Source organism: Hyaena hyaena, unplaced genomic scaffold, assembly GCF_003009895.1.
Source record: "Hyaena hyaena isolate Hyena2069 unplaced genomic scaffold, ASM300989v1 scaffold_32, whole genome shotgun sequence".
In the NCBI taxonomy this organism is placed as follows: Eukaryota; Metazoa; Chordata; class Mammalia; order Carnivora; family Hyaenidae; genus Hyaena; species Hyaena hyaena.
In genome coordinates this window covers 4,417,783-4,433,410 of record NW_024080663.1, presented here as the reverse complement: position 1 = coordinate 4,433,410, position 15,628 = coordinate 4,417,783, and positions in this window count along the sequence as shown.

The following is a 15,628-nucleotide window of genomic DNA, read 5'->3' as shown; positions in this document are numbered from 1 at the left end:
TTTGCAGGTGGCCAAATTCGACTCACTAGATAGCCTGCTATTTTGCTAAACCATCTGTCAATTGCATAGTTTTTGGACTTGTTAGCACCGCCACCTCAGAGCAGATGACCCACCTGCTTCTCTGAAAGTCTTATCTAACCTTCTTGTCCTCCCTTCCTATTTGTGACTGAACTCACTATGTTTTGGTTTTGACAATTTTAGCCCATAAGATTAGGGAGGATCTATTTTTCTAGGGGAGAGAACCGGTGCTTACTTCTCCCCTTTGCACTATTGTTTATAGCCTCAAATGCCTTTTCTGATTTTAGCTCTTAGCACTCAAAACTACTGTCTGACTGCTTCTCTGACTTTTGATTAGGGTTCTAAATGGGAAAATCAGACCTTGAGGGTTTGGAGTTTAAATAGCTAAGGTCCACCAGCTACTATATTGAGCATCTATCTAAATTAACTTCTCTAGAATCACTGTATAAAATTCATCCACTAATTACTTGTAGCAAACAATAAGTGTAAAATAAAACAGCATAAGAGAGCAAAAGCCTCATTACTACCTCAAAGGCACCTGATAGGAGGGTGTTTATTGGCAAAGATAGGTAGGCTGGATGATTTACTGGAGAAAAGCCTGCTCATAGGTATACAAATGTACATTTAATTATTTAAACACAGACTACTGAGTCACTGCTGTGAATAAGATGCAAATTTTCTGGTGATTAAAGATAAATAATGATGAATCTGACAGTGATCTCACCATCAAGGACCCTCAATCTAGAGGAGGGGGGAGGTATATTCATTAATATAAAAATGTGTACAGTGTGAGATGTGAAGCCCATTAGATGATAGGACTTGCCTTGAGGTAAAACAGAAATTCAGGACTGGACAGAATTGAAAATCTAGTTCATCCATTCTCCCCTTAACCTCCCTATCATGTGGCTATTCAACCCTGACTTAAAAATCACAGGAGATAGGAAGTATGATGCCTCCCCCAAGGCAACCTATTCCAATTTTATGTCTTAGAGTTCAGATCTGCCTTCCTGCAATTTCCACCATGGATCCTACTTTAATTTACAGGATCCATCCAAGGTTAAATCTAACTTAGCCTTCAGACAATTCCCAAAGTGTTTGACAATAGTTACGGTAATATGGCTAATACTGATGGAGCAAAGAAAACAAAGACATTGTTTTATGTGTGTTCATTCATTTAAGCTTCACAATAACTCATGAAATAAAAATTATTTTTACTGCCATTTTATGGATGAAGACATGTAGGCACAAGAAGCTTTACATGACTTCCCAGTAGGACCCCACCCCCACCCCTAGTAAGTTCTGGGGCAGGGATTTGAAGCCAGGCATGTGGCTTCCGAGTTTACATTGCCTCCCTTCCTTCTGAGTTATTTTTAAAAAAAAAATCTCTCTCATTTTTCTGCAGCATGTTTTTAATTCTCTCATTATGCTATTGCTACTAATAGAGGTTGGTTTTTTTTTCCTATGTGATTTGAACTTTAAAGGTGTAGTTTAAAATCTAAGGACTAATCTTTACATAATTTGCTTTAGAAAGTTCCACAATGTGTTTAAAATACAAAAGTGTCTCTTTGAAGCTGTGATTAACTACATACCATACTTTTGGATGAAGCCTGGGTGCTGATCAATATTTAATAATGATTTCTTGGTAAATGGGTGGGTATGCTCATTAGAACAGTGAGAAAAAGATGCATTTTAATGGAGAATTAACAAATGGAGCTGGAGGGCAGGGAATATTTGGTTAAGAGATTTGCTGAAATTTAAAATAAGGTGTCTTAAATATAGCATTCCATGCATTTCTTTTAAATGACAAATTGTGTCCTAGATCTAAAAGTGTTACCATTATTATGATGGATGTGATCTGAGATGAGGGCTGAACAGCTTAAATAAATTAACATTGTGAAAACATGGCTCAAAACAATTTGGAATGGCTTCAGCTTTTAATTCATTCAGAAACAAGATGTATTTCCTATGTTCTTAAATTCAGTAGCATAATTAAAAGTCTAGAATTTTAAGTAAAACTTTTGGTAAGTCCTCTACTTTTTTTTCTCTTTCTTTTCCATGGAATAAAGTTAGATCAAGATCTTCTTCCCCTGGGCTTCAAAGCCAAGAAAAATCTCCTTAGATCTGAAGATCCCCACTGGTTAAAAAAAAAAAGAGAGAGAGAGAGAGAAAGTAACTACTGTATTACTGTGGTGAATTGAAAGAGCAGGCTAGACTGGCCATCACTATATAGTACAGTAGCATGTGCTTATTAAACAATTGTAGATCTGAAAACAAAATTCACATTCCATGCTAAACCACAAAGACAGTGAAAGGAGAGACTGAAAGTTTACAGACCACTGAGAGCCTTAATTAGCATCTATTAATTTGCAGATAAGTACAACCTCATTAGAATAGAGAACTCCAAAGGCAAAAGGAATCTATTGCCCGTGGAAAGCAAATTGGCCGAGTTGCAACCAGAGAGAAAATAGATCTGCACCCCAAGATCATATTTCTATTTTTAAATGCTGGAATTTTATAATAAATGTGACATGAAGGATGATTTACTTTATCTTTATTTTGTTCATTTTTGTTCTAAGTGAAAGTGATTAAATTACTTTCACGTGCTATATTTGCTGTGTCAAAACAAAAATTAAAACAGAGATTAAATTTCTAGTAGCAAGTCATTCTAGAGATCATTTTTTAAAGTTTACATATTTATTTTTGAGAGAAAGAGAGACAGGGAGGGCCAGGGAGAGAGACAGCGAGAGAGAGAATCCCAAGCAGGCTCCACACTGTCAGCACAGAGCCTGACACAGGGCTTGAACTCATGAGCCTTGAGATTATGACCTTAGCAGAAATCAGATGGAAACTTAAACCAACTGAGCCACCCAGGAGCCCCTACAGATCAGTTTTTAAATCTAAGTATATATATCTACCAAGATCTTATGTTATTTTTAGTTATTTTATTTAAAGTACAATTATGTTGGGGCACCTGGGTGGCTCAGTCGGTGAGCATCTGCCTTTGACTCAGGTCATGATCTCACAGTTCGTGGGTTCGAGCCCCGTGTTGGGCTCTGTGCTGATAGCTAGCTCAGAGCCTGGAGCCTGCTTTGGAGTCTGTGTCTCCCTCTCTCTCTGACCCTCCCCTGCTCACGCTATCTCTATCTCTCAAAAATAAATAAGACATTTAAAAACAAACAAAAAATAAGGTACAAGAATGTTATTTTGTTTGCAGTCAAATAAGTTTAGAAAGAACTACATGGCTGTTAGTATAATTCAATAAAAATGTTTAAGGACTTTCTGGGTGTCAAGGAAGTATGACATGCCACAAAAAGTTTAGGGATTATGTGGACTGTGGTTCCAATACCAGGTCAAACACCGTGAGTATGCAATCTTGGAAAGCCACAATCCTCTGAAGTCTCAGTTTCCTTGTCTGTAAAACAGCATAACAGCTGTTGGAATAAACGTAAGAACTGTCACCTGGTGTTACCAATTTTATGTGGTAACTGTGACAGAGGTTGGACTAGAATAAACTGGTGAAGATCTTATTTCATTCATACAGAAAGCAGAGTCAGAGGAGTGAAGGAACATCTTGGCCAGGAAAAATGAGTTGGAACTTCTTTCAGGCAGGAGCAGGTCACCAGTTCTTCCTCACGTCCCTCGCCTCTGGCAACGATAGTGTGGAGAAAGAGGAATGGCAGACTTTTGCTGTGAGGGAGTAGGCTCTGGGACAAACCTTCTCTTCCAGACTTCTGCGAAGAAACGAGGTCAAACATTGACGAATCCCACTTGGACTCTGTTATGGGTTGATCATGTCCTCTCAAAAGTCGTCTGTTGAAGCCCTAATTTCTAATATCTTAGAATGTAACTGCATTTGGAGAGAGGGTCTTGAAAGAAATTATTTAAGTTAAAATTAGGGTTGCCGTAACCTAATCTGATTGGTGTCCTTTTGAGACGAGGAAATGAAGAGTCACAGTGACACCATGGGTGCACATGCACAGAGGAGAGACCAGATGAGGACACAGGGAGAAGGCAGCCATCTGTAAGCTAAAGAAAGAAGCCTGGGAACCTCAGAACCAAGCTTTCCAACACTCTGATAGTGGACGTCTAGCTTCTAGAGTTGTGAAAAATTTTTTTTGTTGTTTCAGTAATGTAGTATGTAGTGTCTTGTTAAGGCAGCCTTCGGAGCTAAGAAAGACTCTAAGTGTTGATACCTCTCTTCAGCACACTTACACAAGGCAAAATAAGTTTTATCCTTGACTTTGACCAATGCATGAGGAAGAGTGGAATGAGAGGGAATGGAGAAATGAAGAAATTATCTATTAACCTAGGAAGTAAGGGAAGGTCTTCTGGAGGAAATCATGCCTGAATTAAGTAATGATGGAAGAGTAAGTTTTAACGCCATTAGTAAATATGGGAATGTCATTACAGAGAAAGCTACCTGAGTGAACTCATAAAGGCGAGAAATAACATGATATTTGATCAATAAAACTATCTGTAATTTGATATTAATAGAGAGTAAAGCGTGAGATGGGAGTGACAGGAGAGCCTGAAAACGGAAGTAGAGGAAGTTGCTATAGGATTTCTTCTAAGCTACAGGAGACGGTGTCTGGGTTTTCAGCCAGACACAGGTGGTCCAGGTGTCTTAGAGTGAGCTCTCTGGCTGCCATACCGGAATGGATTCAGAGTGGGCATGGTTAGGAGAGGATAAATTAAGCACTTATTACAATCAGGCGCACTAATGAGGCCTCAGTTGGGCAGTGATGACATGTGTGGAGTGGAGGTCATGGATTCCAGCCACGTCTCCAAAGGAGACTAGAAACCCTGCTGATTCACTGGATATAGTACAGGAGCCATGAGGCTGGATCTTACCACTGACAGAGGAAAATGTGAAAAGGAGCAGTTGCTTCTCATTTTTGGAGCTAATATGTTGAGTTCTCCATTTCTTTCTTTCTTTTCATTTTGTTAAATTAGATATGTTTTTTCCATATATTTACAACTTTATTCTGTCATGTAATATATCCAAATTTCTTTAAACTTTGTCATCTGCAAACTTGATAAGCATGCTTTCTAGGTCTTTGTTCAAATTATTGAGTGAGACAATAGCTAAAACATGGAAAGAGCCTAAGTGTCCATCAACAGATGAATGGATCAAGAAGATGTGGTTTATCTATACCATGGAATACTACATGGCAATGAGAAACAATGAAATCTGGCCATGTGTAGCAACATGGATGGACCTTGAGGGTGTGATGCTGAGCGAAATAAGTCAGGCAGAGAAGGACAAATACCATATATAGGTATAGGAGGATTAGGAGGAACTTGACGGAGGAACAAGGGGGAGAAGAAGGGTGGAAATGGTGGGGGAAAGGGAGAGAGGCAAACCATGAGAGACTCTTGAATGCTGACAAAAACTGAGGACTGATGGATGTGGGGGGGAGGGGGGGATGGGCATGGAGGAGGACATTTATGGGGATGAGCACTGAGTGTTATGTGGAAACTAATTTGACAATAAACTGTTTGTAAAAAAAAATTTAAAAAAAATTATTGAGTGAGAGAAGGCTGCATACACACTGATCTATATCATATGCCTTAACCCTTCTGAGTTGATACTGATTCAACAGTTTAAACTTTTTGGATATAAACCAATTAACTATAGTATTTTCCAGCCCATATTTTCCTTTCCTACCAATGTCTTGATGAAATCCAGGTAACTGTGCCTTTGGTAATTCTCTCTTCACCCCTCTAACTCCCACCACTCCTGAAAAACCTGAGTAATCGGATGATATTATTTACAAAAGAAATTGTACATACACTGTACTATGTCTTACAGACAACTGTGAAAAACATATTTATGTCTAGTCTACATGTGAAAAGATTGTTAGGGATCATGTCCATTTATGTGACTATAAACTGATAAAAACGTATTTATATCTTTATGATTAGAGTTTCAATATATATTGTCAAGAGTTCCATTTGAAAAAATATCACAACTATCTCTATATGATTAATTCTGTAATTATGCGTGAGGTAGACTTGCCATTGAATAGGTCAGACTTCTTAAAACACAGTCTGCTCTTGTGAACCAATAAAGTACAAAAGTTATTATGCCTTCATTTAGAATATAATTTTTCCAAAAACCAAATGGCTTATACATTTATAGGTAGTAGAAATCGGAACAAACCTATTAATTTCATGTTTTTACTTCAAATTTGTGTACCTACTAGATTCTTCATCACATATGAGTTGATCGATCTTCCTGGGCAAAGAGGTCACTTCAGAGCAGTGGTTTCCCTTCCTGGGACGTTAGTAATGTCTGGAGACAGTTTCTGGTTGTCACGACTAGGTGGGGGTAGAACTGGTGCCTGGTGGATAGAGCCTAGGGATGCTGCCTAACATCCTATGATGCATACAACACCTTCCAACAGTAAAGAATTACCTGGCCTACAATGTCAATCTTGTGGAGGCTGAGAAACCCCACTTTGGAGGTGCCTGATTACTGTGCACTGCTTTCTGGGGTGTAGCACTAATAACCACATCTATGCTACCATAATATAAATTTTCTTAAAAATAAGTTACTAGGGTGACTGGGTGGCTCAGTCGATTAAGCATCTGTCTGAAGCTCAGGTCATGATCTTGCGGTTCATGGATTTGAGCCCCCCATGAGGCTCTGTGCTGACAGCTTGAATCATGGAGCCTGCTTCAGATTCTCTGCCCCTCCCCCACTCACGTTTTCTCTCTCTCTCTTTCTCTCTCTCTCTCTCTCATAAATAAACATTAAACAAAATTAAAAACAAAAAAGAAATGTTACTGACCTATAGTCCAAAGCACCTGATGCCTGGTTGCTTTAGAATGGAAATGGCTACTTACCTAAAGGCTGTATTACAGTTTTCTACTAGGTATTTTTAATTCAGTCTTATAATCATTTTTCTTAGAAACGCTTTAGTATCAATTCTACAAATTACTCCATCCATTAGTTCTTCAACTGATACTTTAAATTTTCCATTATTATTGTATTGCTAGAACTAACAACATCCAACTGCTCTAATCCCACCCCTAAACTTTGCCTTTTTGTTTTCGTTTTTGTCCACGTTTAGTTCTAAATCGGGTTTCCCAGAAGCAATCCATGAAATGCAGATTCCTGTGCAAAGGATTCATTGAGGAAGTGCTCTCTGGAGAAACTAGCAAAGTAGGAGTTGGAAAAGAACGGGGGAGACGGAAGTAGCCGAGAGAAGAGGCCATTTCAGGACAAGCGCTGCGGAGGGTTGCTTCTGTGTCTTCTGGTAAGTGGCGTCTGAAGTGGAAGCTATGCATCAGTCACCCCCCTGCAATAGGAGAGAGCTGGGCTCTCATTTGCCCTCACAGGGTGGTCATTGGCTAAGAGCCTCCTTCGTGCTTAAAAATTCCCAGCACTCCTGCTCTCTGTGCCTGCAGGCAAAGCTACTCCCTTGGCATGAGAAGTCCCCTCAAGGAAGGAAAACACAGGGAATGTAGGAGGGAGGTTCCTAAAAATTGTAAGATGGTACAGAGGAGATCTGGGAAGGCCACTGACAGTGGTTCCTCCATCCTGAAGTAACTATATATGGTAAGGTTGACCACCATGGGGGTGTCAAGTATCCTCCCTCAAATACTTCCATAAAGGTTCAGACTCACAAGAGTAATAGTTTCCAAGAAAAGTTAGCTTAAATTTTATTGCACGACTCATTGTCACTTTATAATAATTGCATTTTGTATCATAGCTTTAATATGAATTTCACATTTCCCATTTCTCTTCTTATATGTTCTTAATCATAATAACCATAACTTCTGTACTTCAGTGGGATTAGCGTTCCCCCATGAACTAGAACTATTAAATCGTTAATAGTCTCTCTATGATTTTTCTACTTGACTTGTTATGACACATTAATAATTTCATCAGAGTTTAGGTATTGTGAAATGTTACAATTTATTCTGCTGGGCTTCAAACACAAGGCATTAATAAAGCAAATTGTTCACTGAAAATAAAATATTAAATAAGTTAATACCACATGAATTATTCTGTTATTTTTTAATTTAAAATTTTCCTTTTATTGATTGTGCAGACATTGTGAAGGTATCCTAGATGCTTTTTGTAAGATGATTTCTGATTCTTTTATGTAAACACTTTCTTGTTGCTCTGACCGGTGCTTGCCTCAAATATTACGTAAGTCAAAAATTAACTTACAATCCATGTGCATTTCAACTTTGATTCTATCAGTTTTAAGAGCTTACATCTGAGAAACCAAAAGTGATTGGTTTTTGCAACCATGCAAAGCCCCAAATGGCTAGATTCCAAGTCCACTTTTATTCAAGGCCATAGGCAAAAAAAGGGTTTTTCTTTTTACCCAGAGTTCTCTTCTTCTCCATCTCTACTTGGAGACTGAATTGTTCTATCCTGAATTTATCTCTTTTCTATAAAACTTTGCTGAGAGTGAGGAAAAATAGTAACCACCACCATTTTGAATTTTCCCTAATTTCTTCTTTTTGTTACATCCTTAAGGATACTGCCTGCCTTCTAGGATACCACTGGCTGAGGTTTAAACAATATTTTTAACAGCAAAAGATTCATCACCTTCTAAGTTCTGATATTTGAGATCTTCTGATCACCTTATATTTTAGGGTTTATTATGAGAGCTACCCCAGTACAGGTATCAAATTCTATAAGATACAGATTTGGCAGAAAATGGAGATCCCAATTCACTGTAGTGTGGACAATAGAGAACTATTTTTTTTTCTCTGTCTTTCTCTCTCTCTGATAACAATCTGAAAGTAGGAAGTCGAGGGCTAATATGATAGCTTTGTTCCACAAGAATGTATAAGGATCCAAGCTCCTCCCATCTTATTACTCTACTTTATACTCAAACAACAGTATGTTAGAAAGGAGGAAATGAGGATATATTTTCTCTTTAAAAATAAAAGGGGAAGTTATGTTCATTTACATTCACACCCATTTGTCAATACATTACCAAATGGCCACACTTAAATTGAAAAGAGGATGGGAAATACATTCTTTATTCTGGGCCATACATCAAATTACACATTCTTTTACCGTGGAAGAAAGGGAATATGTTTCTTGGAGGATCTTTCTAAGTCCCCACCATGCTATAGCTATACTATAATGATACATAGTTCAATTAAACAGGAATATATAATAATTCTAAACTATGCAACTAATCACATGATTTCTAAAGATATAATACAAAATTTAAGAGAACTCCAAGAATAGATAAACGAATACATCTTCATAATGGGAACAGATACAACCTCATAATGGGAATTGTTTTATTAACAGTTATACTAAGGATTAACTTCTACACAACAAATTGCACATTTAAAGTGTACAATTTGATAAATTTTGATACGTATATATTCCATAAAATCATTATCATATTCAAGATAATAACATATCCATTGCCCCGAGTTTTCTTTACACCCCTTATTGCCACCACTCCTAGCCATTCCACCTAACTCTGTCCAGGAAGTCACTGATTTGCTTTCATTTCCTAGAATTTTATATGAATGAAAACATTCAACATGCATTTTTAGAAATCTGGCTTCTTATATTCAACATGATTATTTTGAGTTTCATCCATATAGTTGCTTACATCAATGAGTTAATTTCACTTTATTGCTGAATAGCTTTTACCTTGGTGTGTTTAACCATTCACCTGTTGCTGGGACTTTGATTTGTTTCAGTTCTTGGCTATTACAAGTAAAGCTGTTACAAACATTTGCAAACAAGTCTTCTATGGACATATGCTTTTTATTCCCCCTCTTTAGTAAGTATCTAAAAAATAGAACAGGTGGCTATGTGGTAGGATGTATATTTAACTCTATAAGAAACTATACAAACAAACGTTTTTCAATTTTACATTCTCACCAGCAATGTAAAAGAGTTCCAGTTCCTCCATATCTTCACTAGTACTTGGTATGGTCAGTGTTTTTAATTTTACCCTCTAATGAGGGTGTAGTGGGATTTCACTGTGGTTCTAATTAAAATTTCTCCAATGACAAATGATGAATGTTTCTTCAAGTGCTTAATAGCTAACATATATCTTCCTTATTGAAGTGCTTGCCCACATTTTTTTCCCAAATTTTTAAGGTTGTTTCTTCTTGAGTTTTGAGAATTCTTTATATAACATAATACACATTCTTTATCAGATATCTGATTTGTAAATGATTTCTCCAAGACTATATCTGGCTTCTTCTTCTCTTTAACAGTGTCTTTTAGAGAGCATATTTTAATTTTGATGAAATTCAATTTACCAATTTTTTCTTTTATGGATCTTGCTTTTGGCATGCATCTAAGAAAACATCTAATCTGAAATCAGAAAGATTATCTCCATTTTTTTCTAGAAAGCTTATATTTTAGTTTTTACATTTATGTATAAAATCCATCTTGAGTTCTTTTTTTATATAAGATGTGAGGTATAGATTGAACTTTTGCTGCTGCTGCTTCTTGCATACATATGTATTCAATATTTCCATGACCATTTATTGAATAGAAAATTATTTTTTCAACTGAATTGCCTTTCACTGTTGTCAAAAATCAATTGGCTTGATTGTGATTCTATTTCTGGATTCTGTTTTGTTTCATCAGTCTATTTATCTATCTTGACCCCATCACCATGCTGCCTTTACTAATGTTTGTAGCTTTCTAAGTAAATAAACTACAGTAAATAAACTTTATAAATACATAAGTTTCAAGATATTTTGGATGGGCCTTGTTTTAAGTTACTGTAAGCCCTCAACTTTCTTCTTTTTCAATGTAGTTTTTGGCTTATCTATTTCCTTTGCTTTACCATGGAATTTTAAAAATCAGCTTGTCAATTTCTACCAAAAATTCTAAGTTTTTGATTGGGACTGCATTTAATCTACAGATAAATTTAGAGAGGACTAATATTTTAACAATATTAAATCTTACAATCCATGAAAATAATGTATCTTTTATTCTAGGTCTTTAATATTTCTTAGCAATTTTTTTATGTTTATTTATTTTTGAGACAGAGAGAGAGACAGAGAGATAGTGAGAGACACAGTGTGTGTAGGGGAAGGTCAGAGAGAGAGGGAAACACAGAATCTGAGGCAGGCTCCAAGCTGTCAGCACAAAGCCCAGTGATGGGCTTGAATTCATGAACCGCGAGATCATGACCTGAGCTGAAGTTAGATGCTTAACTAATTGAGACACCCAAGTGCCCTCTTAGCAATGTTTTATAGTTCTTGTTGAACTTGTCTTTTATAATTTTACACTTAACACTATTTCATTTTTTAAAAATCAGAAACGGATATATATTTTGTCAAATACATTGTCTGCATCTATTGAGATAGATTAATTTTCCCTTTTCATCTGCTAATATAGTAAATTATATCAATTGATTTTCAAATGTTAAACCAACTTCTTATTCCTGGGAGGAAATGTGGTCCTAATGTAATATACTTTTTATGCGTTGTTGGATTCAATATGCTAAAATTTTGTAAGAATATTTGTATCTACAGTCATGAGAGATATTAGTCTAGTTTCTTTCTGTTGTCTTTGTCTGGTTTTGATACAAGAGTAATGCTGGCCTTTGCAGAATCAGTTGACAAGAGTTAGCTCCTCTTTGATGGTCTTTCAGAATTTGTGTAGAATTTGTATTATTTCTTATTTATCTTTGGTAAGATTTACCAGTAAAGATATCTTCAGTTTTCTTTGACAGAAAATTTTTACTAAAAATTCACTTCAAAATATGTATAAGGCTATACATTATTTATTCCTTCTTGAGTGAGTTTGGTAGTTTGTCTCTTTCAAGGAATTTGTCGATTTTGTCTAAGTTGTTGAATTTACTGGCACAAAGTTGTTTGTAATACTCTCTCACTAGCCTTTTAAAATCTGTAATGATACCCCTTCTCATTTATGATACTGGTAATTTTTGTCTTTTCTCTTTTTTCCTAATCATCTTGAGAAGAAATGTATCGATTTGATTGATTTTATTTTTTAAAAAACTACCAGTTTTTGGTTTCACTTATTTTCTCGATTGTCTTCTTTTCTTCTGTTTTACTGATTTGTGCTCTGATCTTTATACTCTCTTCACTTACCATGAGGCTCATTTGCCCCCCCCCTCCCTTTTTTTATAGTCTTTTAAGGTTGAACTGAGGTCATTGATTTTAGACCTTCTTTTTTGCTTAATATAGGCTTATAGTGCTAGAGGTTTCCCTCTTAGTATTACGTTAGCTGTATCTTGCAAATTTTGATATGTTGTTTTGCCATTTTCATTCAGTTAAAGATATAATAGTAAAAAGAAAGCAAGAGAGCAATGATAATAGGATTAAGATTAATGATTACTTTGGGGTAATGAGAGGCAAGGTATGAGATAAGGGGATTATTTTCTTTACATATAGAGATTATAAGGAACTATCTTAAATTAGCCAAATAGAAGCAGGGAGGCATGAACAAATCATAATGATGAGAGTGTATCATTAACCAAGGATGTGATTAATCACATTCTATATAATATAGGTAGAAAAAAAGAGAGCCAACAACTTCACTGTTAAGCATATATTCTAAAGAAATTCTTGAATATAAAGAAAGTAAGCAAAAGAATTTTCAGAGCACTATTATTCATAATAGCAAGAAAATAGAAACAACTTAAATATCCATAAATCATAGGAACAATATGCTACATTCACATATGAGAATACTTTATACTAATGAATATACAATTGCAGTTATAGAATCCACAATTATGATTTCCTGGAAATCATTGTAGCTTAAGAATATATGACACCGAGAGTATGACACCATTGATAAAAAGTACAAAACTTTGCAAAAATTTTGTATATATTTTGAGCAATTAGCATATATGCAGTCAAAGGAAAATAAATTAATGTAAATGATAAACACCATATTCAGGAGAGTGGAGAGAGAGAGAAATGAGAAGAGAAAATCAGAAGGCTTGTATATTAATAATAATTGATTTCTTAAACTTGCTGGTATTTGCTCTATATCAATAGAAGTGCTAGAAGATTATTCCTAAAACCACTTTATCTTTCTACCACTGCCCATTCAAACCTGCACAGGAGAGTTCATTTTTCTCGGATCTTAGGGTAAAATCTAAGGTGAATGGCATGATTATTTTGGTAACAGATAAAAAATTTCCCAGTTACTTCTAGTCACTAAAAAAAGTCCCTTTATTAATTGGTATATCTAGTTTGGTGCAATAACAGAACACCAACTTTATGTGGAGATAAAGTGTCTTCCCTCCCCTACCTGGGGCCTGCTTCAGGTTAGCATTTCTGCCTGGAGTGAGTGAGGTGAGCTGGACTTCTCATTGCCTTGTATAAGTACAGGTTCCCTTCTTCCACAGACCCGGTTGCTTCTGGATTCTGTGGGGTTGAATTGTTCTCGTGGGTGGGAAGGAGGGAGGGGAGTAATACCTAACTGGATTGAGACAGTTACTATGATCTAATGTTGGAATTCTCTGGGTTTGAACTGTGATTGAAGCTGACTTTCTTGAGGCCCTTTTGTGTTTTCTGTTGGTTGGAGAGACTGCTCTTCAGTTCCACTACTGGGGAATCTTTGACTTTCAATTACCCTGTGTAAAGGAACTCTCTTATCCCCGAGGCATTCAGTGGCACACACCCAGCCTCTTTCAGTCCCGCTGTCGTGGGCTTTGGTCCGGCTCTCGGGGTCTCTCAACTTCCCAGCTGGTCTCTCTGCCTTCACCTTGTCCAGCCTCCAATAATTTCTCCATATTTCCATCAGTGTTAGTGACTGTGCCACTTTTCTATTTCAAATTTGAAGGCCATTTCTTGCTGTACAATATTGCCTATACTTTTTAGCATAACATACAGTGACATTCACAATCTACAAAGAACTTAACCTTTCCAATTTTATCTCTTACCCCTCTGTGCCATGTACACGCCACTCTAGCCACACCAGCCTCTTACGCATTTACTTTCATGAATGCATATGCTTATACATGCTGGGATTTAGTTGTCTTTTATCTTCTGCATTTCACATTTGAACTGCTGCCCTATGTAACACACATTCATTAGAGTGCTCCTTATCTCAGAAATATATATTCATGCTTCTACATTCCTTATATCTATCTATCTATCTATCTATCTATCTATCTATCTATCTATCATCTATCTTATGTATTAATATGATTGATGGTTAGTCTAGGCTCTTAGCCAGTGAGCAGTAAGGAGTGTTTCACAAGATGCTTCAGTTTAATGGTGCTATACGGTTTTATTTTTAATTCCATCTTTATTCTCTTTCTTCCATTATTTCATATTTTCATGAACAGTTCTGATCATTCATAGCTGACAAAATGAATAAAAGTGGTGCCACCGGAGGTACAGCAAATTTGCCAAGAAACTATACCATGATGTCTTATATATTCTATGGCACATTCAAAGTAATGGTCAATTAATGAGAAAGCAAAGATGGGCAAAAAGTTAAAGATTAGAAGTACTTTTACCTTATAAAAGGCATCATATAGATCCCTACAGCTTGGGAGGATTGCTCTACTATTGTATGAAAAGCATGTGAATAAAATTTTGGCCTGAAATTTGTCATGCTTGAGGGCATTTAAAGAGAATTCCACAGCTGGTTTGTGTATGACGCTTGGTATGCATTTCCATGGGGACCTTGCCACAAAGACAGCTCATATTGCTTAATCACTCGTTTGTTCATTCATTTTTCAGAAACATATAGCCTGCACTAAACAGAGGTATACCCATATTATCTTACCAATTTTTTTTTAATTTTTTTAATGTTTTATTTATTTCTAGGAGAGAGAGAGAGACAGCGTGAGCAGGGGAGGGTCAGAGAGAGAGGGAGTCACAGACTGAAACAGGCTCCAGGCTCTGAGCTGGCAGTCAGCACAGAGCCCGACGCGGGGCTCAAACCCACGAACCGCGAGATCATGACCTAAGCGAAAGTCGGACGCTTAACCGACTAAGCCACCCAGGCGCCCCAATCTTACCAATTTTTTAAGGCCCCATTAAAAGTATACAAAGGTCTCTGCAACCTCTGTTCCTGACTAGCCTAGGCAATGCCAACAATTACATCTTTTCTATTATCATATCATCTATATATACCTTTCCTATAGCACTTACCATATTGAAATGTGTATTTGTGTCTCCCAAAGTATATTTTGAGCCCCTTTGGGGCAGGGATCGTGGCTTATTCATCTTTGTGTCTCTAACACCTAGCATAGAGCTTGACACATAGCAGATGCTTGATAAATATTTGTTGCAACAAAATAAAATATTTACTATCGTTCTTCATTGAAACTCATAAAATTTGCACTCCCTTCCTCCCCAGACACTTAACCATCTATGTGAAGGGAAACTTGATTCAGAATAATGAATAGAAAATATTATACTATGTAAAGCTGGCCCTGAAATAAAAGACAGCTTTCTGGCTTCCACTTTTTTCACTTCTCTCAATGGCTGTCATCAGAATCACCTAGGATCTAAACTCTGAATACAATGATAAAGATTTTCAGCCCTGGTCTTACCTTCCCACTCTGCCATATTGACACAGTTAACTGCTGGCTCTTGCACTCTTCATCTGAAGGAATTCTTTCCTGTCCTGATTTCCTTAATGTTGTTCTGCTCCTTTCCT